The sequence below is a fragment of the Poecilia formosa genome, unplaced genomic scaffold, assembly GCF_000485575.1.
Source record: "Poecilia formosa unplaced genomic scaffold, Poecilia_formosa-5.1.2 Scaffold1152, whole genome shotgun sequence".
NCBI lineage: Eukaryota > Metazoa > Chordata > Actinopteri > Cyprinodontiformes > Poeciliidae > Poecilia > Poecilia formosa.
In genome coordinates this window covers 2,473-9,134 of record NW_006801091.1, presented here as the reverse complement: position 1 = coordinate 9,134, position 6,662 = coordinate 2,473, and the positions used below count along the sequence as shown (strand labels likewise).

At 44.4% G+C, this 6,662-nt stretch overlaps 1 long non-coding RNA gene across 1 annotated transcript in view; it reads left to right on the top strand.

Annotated features, from left to right (window-relative positions):
• LOC107835178 (uncharacterized) overlaps positions 1-6,152 on the top strand; it is an 18,914-nt gene extending 12,762 nt beyond the window's left edge. The window contains exon 3 of the long non-coding RNA XR_001661011.1: positions 6,141-6,152. This is a non-coding gene — a long non-coding RNA (uncharacterized LOC107835178). The remainder of the gene's footprint in view (positions 1-6,140) is intronic.
• The last annotated feature ends 510 nt before the right edge of the window (positions 6,153-6,662 follow it).

Below are 6,662 nucleotides of genomic sequence, written 5' to 3'. Positions count from 1 at the left end.
CATCTATATTGAGGGTCACTGCAGAAAAAAAAGATATGCAGAGTGGTCAGACAGCAAGTAGTGCAACGCACCATTCCCAACACTCACTCGAATAATCATGACAGTCAGAAAGCTAAGTAAATAACCCGGAAAATAATTTACACATTATTAGTTAGTTGTTTGTTTGTTTTTTGTTGTTGTTGTTTATTTGGAGGCTTACTGCTCTTTCTGTATGCTAAATGTGACTCTGCAGTGAAGCTAGCTAAATATGAATACAGTGACTTTTAAACAGTCAAATCTAGTCAAAATGTTTGCCATAAAGAGTAGAAACTAAGCAGACATTGTCGCTTCACTTCCTCCTCCTCCTCCTCCTCCGGATGTCTCAGACACATCACCTGGAAATGTGTAACCCACATTTAAATATGACTTTATAAACATAAAACAAATTAAAGCCGCAAGCGGCGTTGGAGGCCCTCGCAGCAACGCGCGCCGAAGGCCGATTGGCAACTGTGGGGGTACCAGCACCGCCACCCTCTCGCCACCGCCGATGCTGTCGCGCAATTCCCACAGCTACCTGCCAGGCGACACACACCTACATCTTGGAAGGGGGCGTGGCTAAAGTGATGTCACCAATTGAATGTGATGAGCTCTCCTCTGTGATGATACTAATGAATTTTGATGCAGTTGGGAGCTTCTTTGGGGAAGTTATTCCATCTTGATGTTTCATGGCGAATGGTCAGATTTGAGGCTTGGGCACGCCCACATGCTTCGACATAGGAAAATTCCTTTGATAACTTTTGACCCTCAAAGCCTCAAGACTGTGCTGACTGAGTTTGAAGCCTGGATCTCAAAAGCTCTAGGACGAGTTCGCTTAGATACAACATCAATGAAATAGACTGTTATTACGCAGTATTCAGCCACGCCCCTAACTCCTCCCAGACTCCAGCGGACTGACTACTGGCCAGCTCTCCAACTAATGGGTCCGAAAAGCCTCTAATTCCTGAGTATTACCACAGATACAAATGTAGAGGACATTTTGTTTAAGGTGGGCACGAGAAAGATGTGTCTAAGCTCTAACTACCTTCAGATCCAGACGTTATGACCCGCTTCAGTTTATGAATCAGACATCGGAGTAGCCCGCCGATGCCCGACAGCATAAACCACACCTGTTAACGGTAGCTCTTTCTCTATTAATAACGTGCACTTGTTACAGCTTAGATAATTTTAGAGACTCGGACTGAGTCCCAGGGTCATTATTTATCATAACTAAAGAAACGTCTGAAGCACCCCTTGTTTACTAGGATCATAAACATAAATTTTATGTCAATCAGAAGGATTAATATTTAGATGACTCAATTTAACTGTCCACAACATCAAGTTAGACTTTAATATTTTATTAGCAAGCTTTAGCAGGGGAAATGACATACAGCTATTCAAATCAAAAATTAGAAGTTTAATATATGTAAGATATTTAGAAATCAAACTTCCCTCTAGTCCCTATACTGTGTCGCAGAACTATAAGAGAGGCTTTGGGATGTAATTCCACTCGTCCCCAGATGCCGAGTTGGTCTTGGCAGCAGAAACTTAAACATCCATGGTTGGAATCCGTCTCGTCCTGGCAGAATCCTTTTTAGAATAGGTCCAAAGTCGAACTGGTGAGTATCCTCAATGAGCTCAGTTCCATATCCATAGGCGATCTTTGTCTATCCTCCATGTCTACTGCAGCATCTCTGAGTTGTTTCTTGGGTTGAGCGTAGGGCAGATGTCGAATCAGAACCTCGGGTTGTGGGTAAACGGATCTTGTTCCTTTCTCGAGCAGTGCGAAGTCTTCGTCTTCCCGTGGTTTCAAAATGTATCCCTTATCTGATCCTGCATCCTCGTGTGGTCTTGACTCGAACTCTGCGGAATGAAGAACGCCTGCCTTTCTCTCGCTTGCATTTTTATACTCTTCGTGCTCTGGTTACGTGCGCATCTGCGGCTTACACAATTCTCTACACTTCTGCATCTTAGTTGTGGATGCACTATCTGCTCGCAAAATCTCCTATTGCACAACTTTCCTTGACATCAACCGTCTTGGCTAACTGTTGCCTCTTTCCTCTTTTACGCCTGCTGAAGTTTCTATCCGCACTCCACATCTGGTGCTCCTATAAGTTTCACTTCCTGTTTCTTCTGTGCTCACAGCTCTTCTTCTCACGCAGCCTCTGATTGCAACACAGTACGGGACTTTCCATCCAACTTGAACCAGAATACTCATTTGTGATTTATTTTCCATTTACTTCTTAAATCAAGCTCACATAACTCATCACCTTAATCAATAGTACATTTTAAAGTAAGGATTACTTTAGTTTTTAATCACATCAATCATAATACAGAATTTTCTTATTGCTTTCAAACTCATTACGATATGAGTTATATATGTTTTAATCAACATTAAATCATAATTCAAGATTAATCGTTACCCCCGGGTTTTTGTAACCTGTTTTCTGTGTGTCCTGGAAAGATCTCAAACAGTTCCAACCAGGTTTCACAACAAAAGGGCGACTTGGATCCAAAATGGCTGACTTCCTGTTGGGTTTAGACCATGGCTCCGAGAGACTTTTTTGTAGGTCCTTACAACTTACACATGTGTACCAAGTTTCATAATTCTGGGATAAAGCATGGCTGGGGGCTGATTTTTTAAAATATTCTAGGGGGCGCTGTGGAGGAATTAGGCCACGTCCACCATATATTCCACTGGATTCCTGTCGGGGGGTGGACAAGTATCAATCTCAGTGAGTTTGGTGCACCTGGGCTGAAACATGTGGAATCTAGAGCCAAATGTATGGCGGCGGCGTGACCTGTGACTTTGCTGCGCCGCCATGACCACGCCCTCCACTGGAAACTCTTGGCGCTTTAAAGCAAGTGAGACCAACTTGTTATCAGTCATCTGACACAAGATCATTTTTATTAGGTCAAGAGAGCCAGAGTTGTATCTTTCCAAGTAAAAAAAGTCACTTCCTGTTCTGAGGGGACGGGGCTTAGGTGAGGTCAGACTATGACGACATAGAATCGTCAAGCATCCAACCAGGATGCCCCATACCAAGTTTGGTGCCAATTGACCTTTTTATGAGAAAGTTGTAGCGCTTCGATTGTTTTGGCGAGTACGCCAAGTTCGCCGCTCTGCCACGCCCCCTGAACATATACAAAAAGTCGATTTTTTTGATAACTTTTAAAGCCCCATGCCTTTACTGCATTCTGATCAAGAATGAAGCCGATTGGTCAAAAACTCGAGGAGTTTGTTAAAGTTCGACATGAGTAAAATTGAAAAATGGCCAAAATTTGACCTTTGACCCAAAATGGCCGCCTCCCTGAGCATTTAAGGGGGTACCTCCAAGAGACTTTTTTCTTGATTTGGGGAGATCTACCTACATACCAATTTTCAGATCTCTACCACCTACGGTTTCCCCCAACTCACATTAGGGGGCGCTGTAGAGCAGTTTGGCCACACCCACTTGCGATTCCACCAGAATTATTGTCATGATCAACAGTTAAAGAGTTAACATAAAAAAATTGCTTCTTAGCCAATGAGCTGCTTCCAAATGGTGCATTGTTGAGAAATGGCAGAGATCTTCATAGAGTTGGCAGAATGGACAATTCTTGTCAATGTCCTTTTAGTGTTGTTGAAGGGAAGACTTGCAGGGATAAAAACGATGGCCCATCTTAAAAGATACTTCTTTCTTTAATCTTATTAATAGTTAAATATTGAGATGGAGGACACCAGTGTTTTTTTTTGTTGTTGTTTTTTTTGTATTTCAGGCTTGATGGGAAGTTATTTCAATAAGAGATAACTTTTGGAACATAGACCATGTTCTTCTGAAATAAGCATATACATCACGGTTGTTCTTTTGCTTTTTAGTGAAAAAAGATTTGACCAATACTAGTATCAGCAGGGTAAAGACATGGTGGAGTCAGTACAGAAATTATAGAGGACTTAAAAAAACTTCATATTACTAGATGGGATAGCATCAAAAACAAACACGTATTCCTTTGGTGGTATGGGAATGGCAAATGTCTTTAGAAGTTCAGAATAAGACATTAAAGACCAGAAAAGAAGCATTTGTGTTGGGATTTGAGTTGTTTGTTTCATCCACCAGAGGGTGCTGGAGGCTGTTTTTCACCTGAGGGCGTCTGCAGACCTACGCACCTGAAACCGTTCTGCCATCAGGAGCTGTATAACTGGAGGAGGCTGCCGACACTTCTCTGCCAGATTGTTAGCCAGTTACGGTATAGGTCACTACTTACTGATCTCTTCCAAGATTCTGATTCTCTTGTGTCTTTGACATTTTACAGCTGGTTGTCAAGTGACGCACTGGTGAATGCTGATTCTGCCAAAGACCCTTCTGGACCTACAGATCGGCAGTCCACCTCTAAGCAAGAACAGTTCAAGCTCCCAGACCTACCTGTCAGTCCTCCAACGCCGCCGCAGCCCTCCATCCTCAGCACCACAAACAAACTCCGGATTCCACAGGATTTCCCCCCAGTCCTTTACCCTCCCGACTGGAGGTAAGCTTGCCACCAGCACCGTTTCCAAATTTCCGATGACCTCAAACTTACCATCTGTTTCTCTCATAGCTGACCTGAGTTCCAGCCCAAACGCACCTGGACCGTTTATCTGTGTTTCTTTTCCTGTTTGTTGTAATAAATCTCTTAAATCATTCCTGGTCTCTGGAGTTGATCTGCATGTGGGTTAGAAAGTTAGACCCCAACATGACAATTTGTATATAGTAATTACATAGCTTCATGGGTTTTTCAACCAATCTTTCCAATTGGTTTATGATGCTGGAGGGACCTTGTAGCGTCCATCCCAACCTGGTGTGGACAGCAGCTGGACTTCCTGGTGGACCAAGTCGCACAGGTTCTGTAGGAGTAATGAGATGTGGGTGGTCGCTATGTATCAGGAGCAGAGGTTTTATCTTCTTAAAGGGCTGGATTGGCAGGCCAGTCAAATGCCTGTATTTCTTCCTGAGTGAGTCAACAGGGTAAGTGTGACCTGCTAGGTCAGTATGTTCAGTAGTGAAAGCATTATGGATGCGATATTGAGTCCTCTGCCTGGTTCTGGGGGATATAGTGAAGGAAACACAGGATCCATTAAGTGTCTGAACATCCTGCCTGATGATAAGTAGAGGCAAAGACTCTGGTGAGCTTTGGAGCCCCAGTTTCTGAGCTCCTGAAGGCAAGAGCATACTTCTTTTGGAACCATCTTCCAAGACTGCATAGGTTTCCAGAGTTCTGACACCATGACGAAGGAGAACAGGAACCACTTTCAACAGAACTCGGCTGCCCTCTGTTGGTCGATCGAGATACAACACCCCTGTTGGAATCTCACTTCTCTCTTGGCTGGGTGATGCTGGTAATGGCCCCTTTGCTGAACCTGCGTTAACATCATGAAAACTCATAAGTGTTGGCCCCGGCACAGGTTACAAGACTTCTTCAGGTTGCACTGTGCAGCATGATGTGCACGTGTACAGTGCCAACATCTTTTGTTGGTCCTTATCCAATCTGCCAGCTGTTCCTTTGTCAGTTGACTTATGGCTGCACATTGACTCAAATGTTGCTCTTTAATGTCACAAAAGGCACAATAAGGGGGTGGCTTGGCTTTATTCAGTGAACTACTTGGTGGTTTAATGCCTTGAGATAAGCTGTCCGCACCATGGAGCACAGCAACTGACCGTTTCCTGAATCTTCCTTCTCCTTTCAGGCTGTTTGGTTTCTCTCTTAGTCCTCTGGCAGGTAGTTGGCCATCATAATTTTGACACCAAGACTCATATTTTAACCAGTCAGACAAATCAATAAGGGTGTGGTTACGTCCAGACTGCTTAAACATGCATCTGCAGAATTCCATTCGCTGCTCAGGGGGTAACTTACTAAGCAGGCGAGCAACATGTGAGCCACAGTATAGCTCCACCTCTCCCTCAGGACTGAGCGTCTTCAGCATGCCAACCAGTGACTGAATCTGGAGAGAGAGTGAAGGTAGGCTTCAGCTACCAATCTGGCATCCTCCAACTTTAGATGGTCCACTAAAACTTGATATTTGAAAAGCTCTGGACTGTCAGGTGGTAGTAAGTTCTCCAGAGCCATCTTCAGGTGTGCAAACTCACCAGGGTCTCTGTGAAATTGGTTAGGGATGGTTGAACGAGGACCATGATAGGCTGTATCCGAGCTGAAACTCTGATAGGGTGGCCCAGGATTTGGAGAGGTTGCTTGGGGGGCACGAGGAGTCTGCGGAAGAGGTGCTTGCTGTATTGGTTGCTGAGGGGGAGCAGCCTGAATGCTCATAGGCCTGTAATTGGTTGTGGAGCTAAATCTCGGAGTGGGAGTAGCTGAAGGATGTGCTGATGTGTACTGCAGTGGGTTTACTAGAGGAACCTGACTGCTGGTTTGATAATCGTTCCTTGTCTGTTGATAACCTGAGGCCATTTGTATTGCTGGTTGAGCTGATGACTGACTGTTTGGTTAGCAGAGCCTCCCCTTTCAAAATCTGAAGTTCACTCATCATTTTGTCCAGGGGTTCCAGGATCAGTGTTTCTTCCTCATCCTCAGTCAGTCAAGCAGGTGGTGGTGGCGGTGGCCACTCCTCATCCTCATTATTGACAGTTGGGTCAGAAGGCTGGAAGCATGCTGCTCCTTTAAGCTGTTCTTGCTGA